This window comes from Carlito syrichta, unplaced genomic scaffold (assembly GCF_000164805.1).
Source record: "Carlito syrichta isolate Samal-C Ts95f unplaced genomic scaffold, Tarsius_syrichta-2.0.1 Scaffold289811, whole genome shotgun sequence".
Taxonomy (NCBI): Eukaryota; Metazoa; Chordata; class Mammalia; order Primates; family Tarsiidae; genus Carlito; species Carlito syrichta.
In genome coordinates this window covers 4625-13963 of record NW_007233907.1, presented here as the reverse complement: position 1 = coordinate 13963, position 9339 = coordinate 4625, and the positions used below count along the sequence as shown (strand labels likewise).

General features: G+C 46.1%; 1 pseudogene; it reads left to right on the top strand.

Annotated features, from left to right (window-relative positions):
* The first annotated feature begins 806 nt into the window (after positions 1–806).
* LOC110595333 lies at positions 807–6408 on the top strand (annotated as a pseudogene).
* Positions 6409–9339: the final 2931 nt, after the last annotated feature.

Here is a 9339-nt window from a genome sequence, read left to right as displayed (position 1 = left end):
AAGTGTCTTTTCACACAACTGTGCATGAAGGGTAATCTTCTGAATCGATTATTGCATTGCTACAAAATGACACTTTTTTTTTCTGAGTTGGAGTCTCACTCTGTCACCCAGGCTGGAGTGCAGTGGCACTCTCATGGCCACTGCATCGTTGACCAGCTGGGCTCAGCCTTCTGTCTCAGGCTTCCAAGTAGCTGGAACTACAGGCACGCGCCACCACACCCAGCTAATTTTTTGATTTCTTGTAGAGATGAGGTCTCGCCACATTGCCTAGGCTGGTCTCGAACCCGTGGGCTCAGGCAGTTCTCTCACCCCAGCCTCCCAAAGTGCTGTCATTATAGGCGTGAGCCACTGTGCCCGGTCAAAAATGGCACTTTCTATCATTCTTCCCAACTCATTGGCTGGCAGTTATTCTACGAAAGAAGAGCCCTTCCCCTTTCTTTCTGAGTATCACTGTGAGCTCAGGGTCTCTTCTTTACATTGATTGTGTTGTGTCTTATTATTATCGTTAATCTTCTGAATGCTCACATTGTCCAGATTTGGCCAGTGCAACCTCTGTTATTATTTAATCCCACCATGTGGGTTAAACTTAGTGCTTTTTATACCCAGGGTAGTTTTCAATATTTACCACTCTCAGCAGGAACTGAAAAGGGACTCCAGAGTTGGGACTCATTTAGACTCTTCTTAGAAGTCCAATTCTTCCGTGAACTCTCAACTCGAAGGGGGACATCTGAGTTGGCGGGAGATACTTATGGATTAAACCACAGATCAGTGTCACCCAGGTCTAGTCCTGGTCACCTTTATTCTAGACCACCATAGCCACTGCCATACATGCTTTCTGTTGGGCACCTCTGTCCTCCTTCCTATTGGCATTCGGGTTCCTACCCAACTGCCCAGACAAGAACATAGACCTCAAGTCCTTTTTGCCCAGCCCTGTGGTTGCCTTGCCTGCCTCTTTTGCCTGCTCAGGTAGCCTCTTTACCATTAATTTAATTGTCTGTGTTTCCTTTTGTGGGATCCTGTCCAGCCATATGGCCTGCTGCGTCTGCCAATTTAAAAATAACATTGAGGTTGTCTGCAAGACAGTCAAGCTGCTTTGCGAGAGTACTTCTCTAACAAATGCCACACGTTGTCCTGAGTCCAAACTGCCCAGTTGACAAATTGTTACAGTTTTATTTTACTTATTTTTAAATTTTTGTTTGTAACTGATGATGATACATTTTTAAGCTAAAGATGCAATTGCTTATTTTTATTCATTCGTTCAGAGTTAAACTTCCTAAATTTCTGTACATTCCCTTGCTGAAAGTCAGGTTCTTCATTGTTATGACATGATTTGGTAATATAACTGTTCCATTTACGTAAAAGACCAGGGGAAATAACAGAAGGCAGGGGAATGACAGGGATGGCCACAAACTGTGTGCTGCACTCTCTGCTGGGTGATGTGCCCCAGGGATAACTTGCTGGGATCGCATGTTGTGGTTTGTAAACTGGCTTTATATGCGTGAGGCTTCAGGTGTCATATGTCCTTAGAGGACAGGTATAGATCGGTCTGGGTTTGTTGGTTTTTAACCACCTTCTAAAAGAGTAGGAGCAATACTGTTTTATGTGAAGCCTGCGAGTTTGTGGTTCTCTAACCAGACATCACTACCTGGCTCTTTTTTCTTCTTCTGTTTTTTTAAGCAAAAACCAACAGGGCAAGGTGGGAAAGTCACGCAACAGGGATGCAGGTAGGTGAGTTAGGTTGAGTTATAAAGGAGAACTAGGGCATGAGAGCAGAAGTGAGTTGCATGCAGGAGGGGAAGGGAAGGGGGTGACGGTTAGGGCGGAGAGGCCAGAGATATGGTGCCAGGAGGAGAAATGGCCTTCCGTGATTGGAAAGCATCCGTTCATTCTGACCGTAGAACCGCTTTGTGTCTCTATCAGCTCCCTGGAGACACAAGTGGAGATGGGGAAGGAGAGGGAAACTGGGAAGGAGAAGGAAGGTTAGGGGTTAAGAGGCAGAGTGAGGATGAAGGGTGGAAAGATCTCTACCTGGCTCTTCTAATGGCATGAAAGGTTTTTCCGTTCTGAGACTGTCTGAACCTGCTCCGAATCTCAAGCTTTCCTGTCCACTGAACACACAGTTGGGTCCTTCAAGTGTTTTTCTCTACATTAGGTTTAACAGCATTAACTTCATGACTTCCAAAATGTGACTGTGTTCCTGTCCAGACAGCTTGAACACAGGCCTCTTCCAGTGACATGGAACGTATAATAAGTAACAACACTGCTACTTACACAAAGACAGTGTTGCTTATTTTTCAAGACAACTTTTTCAAATTATATGATTCCCTTCTCTCCCAGAGGTGGGCAGAGCAAGCATTTTTAAGCTCCTTTTACAGATGAGAAAAAGCAGGATTTGATGTGTGAAGTGCTATGGGCTAGTGCCAGGTCTTCTGTCCAGTTCTGGGTTCTCCACAAGCCCACGTTCCTCCTCTCTCACGATCCTGACCTCCTCCTCTGACCCTCACTACCACCAAAAACACGTTTGATTCTGGAAAGAAACGCTGAGCATGGTCCATGTGACCTTTTGCTGTCAGAAGCTTTGGATGGTGCCCCAAGAAGAGCTGGGCAGATGAGAAATGAAATGCAAGTCAAGCAACATCTGGCATAGGTTGCTTTTTCCCTTCTGTATTTTAGAACCTAAAGTACTGCTTATCCAGAAATTCTACAGATACACTTACCATTTCACATAGGCAAACAAGTTGGCAAATTAAAAATCTTTCCACCAACACCCTAGATCCCTGCCCAAATTTAAGGAAAGATCCAGGTTGAATAGTGATGTTTTTCCATGTAGCGCCTTCTGGTATGAAGGCTAGAATAGATGGGACAGGGAACTAGGTGGTTGGGCAGAGGAGGACATGTCACAGAAAGCCTGTTGGTAGGTACAGCAGCATCTCTGTCCTTGCTACCCTCTAGGGCCATCTGTCAGCATGGACATCTGTGATGCAGCGAGAGCATGGGCATGCTGGGAGGTGGAAGGAGGAGGGCAAGATAGCATGGGTCAGGGTGAGAAGAGGTAGGTCTGCAGAGAGGCTGGCTCAGCCAGGGAGCACTCATCTTCCACCTTGGCCATTGAGGCCCTGTAGGATAATCCTAAAGAGAGGTACTGTATTTCACAGGATGGAATGTAGATAGCCACATTTTCAAAAAAAGTTGTTTCCTCCTGCTGTGTCCATTTCCCAGGCTCAGTATGGGGTTATGCTTCTCCTCTCTGAATGGCTCAGAGGCTTGCTGGCTCCTACTCTGGCTGGGATGTATGGCTGTGGAGTGGCACAAGGTCATCCCCTCATCTTTCATGAGCAAAGCAGTCTCTTTTATTTTAATGTATTATTTTTAAATTCAAATGGTCCATGTGCAGACGTGTTTCATGGGTATAGCAAGTGATGGTGAGGTTTGGGATTCTATGAAGTCCATTATCCAAATGGCACGCATAGTACCCAATAGGTATGTTTCAGCCTTGCCACCTGCCCTCCTTTAAGGGTTCCTATAACGAGGTCTTGTCTTTAAGTCCGTGTATACTCAGTGTTTAGCTCCCACCTGTGAGACCATATGGTATTTGGTCTTCTGTTTCTGTGTTAACTCACATAGAATAATGGCCACCAGTGGCATCCACATTTCTGTAGAGGCCATGATTTTCTTCTTTCTTTATTTTTCGTAGATGCAACCATGATTGCCCTACATATGTTTTCCTTCTGCAGCTAGCTGAATTCAAGGATGTAGAATTCACCAATAAAGAGTGCAGTCTGTATTTACTTTTTATTTATTTAATTTTAATTTAATTTTAAAGATGTGGGATACAATTCAGGGTTAGGTATACATATGTTCATTATGCAGGTACTCTTGTTGATGAGGTGTGCCACTCCTCCTCCAGGCAGATTCCCAATATGGTCAATCCTACAGATATTTTAATTTCTTTCTCTCTGCTTCCTCTTCACAGTTACAGAAGCATCAATAGGCAATGGAGAGGGAGCCCTCATGAACGTACGACAAGCCCAGAAGAAGTAAATCAGCACTGAGCTGATTATTGAGCCAGAGATGCTTTCAGACAAGAGGAGCTTCAACCTGTCAGTCTTCATGAATGAGCACCTGGACTTCCAAGAGGAAAGTGATGTCATCACCACACTCAATTATATCTTATCTTGTTTCTCGCAAGGAAACCTAGAGGATATGTAATTAACATTGCTGAGAAACTGCTTTTTTCAAATGTTCAGGATGGAGCGCGGGATCTGTTGAAAACAGTACAGACAGCCCCTCCCTGGAATCATCATCTAGCAGTTCAATGGACTAAAGTGAATTGAGAAGGCTCTATCTTCTAGAAAATTGATTAGATGCAAACATTCAAGAAAAATTCCACGAGGTCAAAAAAAAGAAAGAGCTGCCATACTGATGCAGCCTAGCCTCAGATCCCGAATTTAAACACCAAGTCTCTCCAGAATAGTTGGAAATGGCCAGGCCACAGGAAAACAGCCTAGCAAAGACCCAGGGTGTCATGAAAAGGCTGTAGACCAAGGACATGGTCATACAGGGACCCAGGGGCATTAAGAAAACACACCTCAAGATCGCATCAGGAGAAAACAGAACACCCAGCCATCTGTGGAGCATGCAGCTGAGGAAAGGCGGCATGGAAGACCAGCTCCACGGGAGCCAGAATGGCACTACAGGGTGCAGAGGCCCCAGGAGCTGGTGGGCAGCCTCTCCCACACTGTCCTGCGCACACAGGTGCAGAAGGCCTTGGTCTCTTCCATACAATAGATGGGTGTGCCCCCAGTAACATCCATGAAAGCCCAGTCTGGGGATCAAAATGAGTCAAAGACTTGACATATTTGTTTTAGATGATGCCAATATGAGAGTTAAAATCAGGAATCAGGAATCCTGTTTTACATGCCGGGAAAAAATATCACACTCATTAAACTCACTTCCAGGTTATCCCTAGAGAACCCAAGGCCAAGGAGAGTTGGAAGTTCAGGAAGGAATGCCCACTTGGTTGACCCATGCATGCTAAGAAGCCCCGTTCCCTGAAGTCAGAAACCTCATCAACTCGCTCTTGCCGGGGGCTTTTTCACCTTCAGCAGACCCGATCACTCAGGAAAAATCCTTTTTCAGAATTATTTGCTCTTTAAGAACCAACTTCAGGAAATATTATGGAAAACCCCACAACAGGAACTGCTTCTCAAGAAAACATGTTTGTGGAAAACCCCATTGTTCTGGGAGGCACTATCTCTGAAGACCCCATGAACACTTAGGAGGCTGACTGGATCGCACATGCCTTCGACACCATGTTGCCCATCAGACAGACCAATGAAATGCAGTGGGAGTTCAGCAACCTGGGACCTGAGCAGTCTCCCATGCCACAGAGCTTCATGTATCCACCCTTTTTTCCCTAGCGGTCCAGTTTAAGAGTCAACTAAATCAGCAGTTGCAGTCCCTCAACCCCAACAATGATGAATCATCTAGGGGCCCAGGGGCATTAAGAAAAGACGTCTCAAGAAGGCACTTCAAGATCAGCACATAGGAGAAAACAGAACACCCATCCATCTGTGGAGCATGCAGCCGAGGAAAGGAGGCACGGGAGGCCTGCCCCTAGGGAGCCGGAATGGCCTCACAGCGTGCAGATGTCGCAGGAGCTGGTGGGCAGCCTTCCATACAATGCATGGGTGTGTCCCCAGACACCTCCATGAAAGTCCTGTCTGGGAATCAAAATTAGTCAAAAGACTTGATATACTTGTTTCAGATGAAGCCAATATGACATAAAAGCATGAAGGTCTCCAATCCAGTTTTACATCCCAGAAGAAAAAGTACCACATTCATAAAAGTCACTTCCAGGTGATCCACAGAGCACCCAAACCAAGGAGAGTCAGAAAATCAGGAAGGAATACTCACTTGGTGGACTGATGCTTGCCAAGAAGCCCTATTTCCTGCCATCAGAAATGTCATCAACTTGCCCTCGTAGGGGCCTTTTTCACCTTCAGGAGACCCGAGCCCCCAAGAGAACCCTTTTCCAGAATTATTTGCTCTTTCAGAGTCAACTACACAAAAAATTATGGAAAACCCAACATTAGGAACTACTTCTTGAGAAAACATGTTTGTGGAAAACCCCATTGGGCCTGAAGGAAATGTCTCTGAAGATCCCATGAACACTTCTGAGGCTGAATACATCGCGCTTGTCTTCGACACCGTATTGCCCGTCAGACAGAACAATGAAATGCACTCGGAGTTGAGCAACCCAGGTCCTGAGCTTTACCCCACGCCACAGAGCCTCATGTATATGCTCTTCTTTCCCCAGCAGTCAAGTTTGAGAGTCACCTAAATCAGCAGCTGCAGTCCCTCATCCCAAACAATGATGTGCGGAGGCTTATTTCCCATAGAGGATGAGCTGGGGAGAGCACCCACTCGTCCTGGCCCCGTAATTTTGGCCATGACAGAACCTCACACTTTGCTCATTAGAAAATAAAGCAGACCCAATACACAAGGCAAACTGCAGAAGGAATTGCTCAGTTGTGTGCACTGAGCTGATTATTGAGCCAGAGATGCCCTCAGACAAGAGGAGCTTCAGTCTGTCAGGATTCATGAAGGAGTGACTGGACTTCCGTGAAGAAAGTGATGTCATCACCACACTCAATTATATCTTGCCTTGTTTCTCACAAGAAAACCTAGAGGAGGTGTAATCAACATGGCTACCAAACTGCTTTTTTAAATGTTCAAAATGGAGATCCGGATCTTTTCAAAAGCAGTACAGACATCCCCTCTCTAGAATAGTCATCCAACAGTCCAATGTCCAATTGTGAATTGAGAAGGTGCTATCTTCTAGAAAATTGATTATGCAGAAATTCAAGAAAAATTCCACAAAGTTAAAAAGAAAGAAAGAGCTGCCATGCTGATGCAGCCCATCCTCAGATCCCGAATGTGAACAGCAAGTCTCTCCAGATATGTTGGAAATGGCCAGGCCACAGGAAAACAACCTAGCAAAGACCCAGGGTGTCAGGAAAAGACTGCACACCATGCATATGGTCATCAAGGGGCCCAGGGCATTAAGAAAAGGCGTCTCAAGAAGGCACTTCAAGATCAGTGCATCAGGAGAACACAGAACACCCAGCCATCTGTGGAGCATTCAGCCAAGGAAAGGTAGCACAGGAGACCAGCTCCAAGGGAGCCGGAATGGCACCACAGGGTGCAGAGGCCTCAGGAGCTGGTGGGCAGCCTCGCCCACATTACCCTTGCTCACACAGGGCAGAAGGCCTTGGTATCTTCCATAAAATAGGTGGGTGTGCCCCCAGTCAACACAATGAAAGCCCTGTCTGGAGATCAAAATGAGTCAAAAGACTTAACATATTTGTTTTAGATGATGCCAGTATGAGAGTAAAAGCATGAAGGCCTCTAATCCAGTTTTACAACCCAGAAAAAAAAAAAAAAACACGTTCATAAAAGTCACGTCCAGGTTACCAAAGAGCACCCAAGGCCTAGGAGAGTCGGAAGTTCAGGAAGGAAGGCTCACTCGGTGGACTGATGCTTGGCAAGAAGCCCCGTTCCCCGAAGTCAGAAGCCTCATCAACTCGCCCTTGCAGGGCTTTTTCACCTTCAGCAGACCCGAGCCCTTTGGAAAACCCTTTTCCAGATTATTTGCTCTTTCAAAGCCAACTACAGAAAAAAGTATGGAAAACCCCACATCAGGAACTGCTTCTCGAGAAAACATGTTGGTGGAAAACCCCATTGTGCCGGAAGGCACTATCTCTGAGGACCCCATGAACTCTTCCGAGTCTGATTCTATCGCACTTGCCTTCGACACTGTGTTGCCCGTCAGACAGACCAATGAAAGGCAGTGTGAGTTCAGCAACCGGGTCCTGAGCTGTCTCCCACACCACAGAGCCTCATGTATCCGCTCTTCTTTCCCCAGCGGTCCAGTTTGAGAGTCACCTAAATTAGCAGCTGCAGTCTCTCATCCCAAACAATGATGTGCAGAGGCTCATTTCCTATTATAATGAGCCCACAAGGGCTCAGGGCTACGATACCACTCATCCTGGCCTTGCAACATTGGCCAGGACAGTGACCTCACACTTTGCTCATTAGAGAATAAAGCAGATCCAATACACAAGACAAACTGTAGAAGACATTGCTCAGTAGTGTGCACTGAGCCGATTATTGAGCCAGAGATGCCCTCAGACAAGAGGAGCTTTAGCCTGTCAGGCTTCATGAAGGAGCAACTGGACTTCTGTGAGGAAAGCGATGTCATCACCACACTCAATTATATCTTGCCTTGTTTCTCACAAGGAAACCTAGAGGATGTGTAATGAACATTGCTACCAAACTTTTGTCAAATGTTCAAAATGGAACTCTGGATCTTTTGAAAAACAGTACAGACATCCCCTCTGTAGAATCATCATCCAACACTCCAATGTACAACAGTGAATTGAGGAGGCTCTATCTACTAGACAATTGCTTAGATGCAGAAATTCAAGGAAAATTCCACGAGCTCAAAAAGAAAGAAGGAGGTGCCATGCTGATGCAGCCTAGCCTCAGGTCCTGAATTTAAACACCAAGTCTCTCCAGATATGTTGGAAACAGCCCAGCCACAGGAAAAGAGTGTAGCAATGACCCAGGGTGTCAGGAAAAGGCTGCAGATTGTGGACATGGTCATCAAGGGGCCCAGGGGCATTAAGAAAAGGCATCTCAAGAAGGCACTTCAAGATCAGTGCATCAGGAGAAAACAGAACACCCCGTCATCTGTGGAGCATGCAGCCGGGGAAAGTTGGCACGGGAGGCCTGCTCCAAGGGAGCCGGAATGGCACCACAGGGTGCAGAGGCCCCAGGAGCTGGTGGGCAGCCTCTCTCACACTGCCCTTGCTCACACAAGTGCAGAAGGCCTTGATCTCTTCCATACAATAGAAGTGTTTGCCCCCAGTCATCTCCATGAAAGCCCTGTCTGGAGATCAAAATGAGTCAAAAGACTTGACATATTTCTTTCAGATGATGCCAACATGAGAGTTAAAAGCATGAAGGCCTCCAATCCAGTTTTACATATCAGAAAAAATACGTTCATAAAGGTCACTTCCAGCTGATACACAGAGCACCCAAGGCTAAGGAGTGTCAGAAGTTCAGGAAGAAAAGCTCACTCGGTGGACTGATGCTTGCCAAGAAGACCCGTTCCTTGAAGTCAGAAACCTCATAAACTCGCCCTTGCAGCGGGCTTTTTAACCTTCAGGAGACCCGAGCCCTCAGGAAAACCCTTTTTACACAAATATTTGCTCTTTCAGAGCCAACCACAGAAAAAATTATAGAAAACCCCACATCAGGAACTGCTATTCAAGA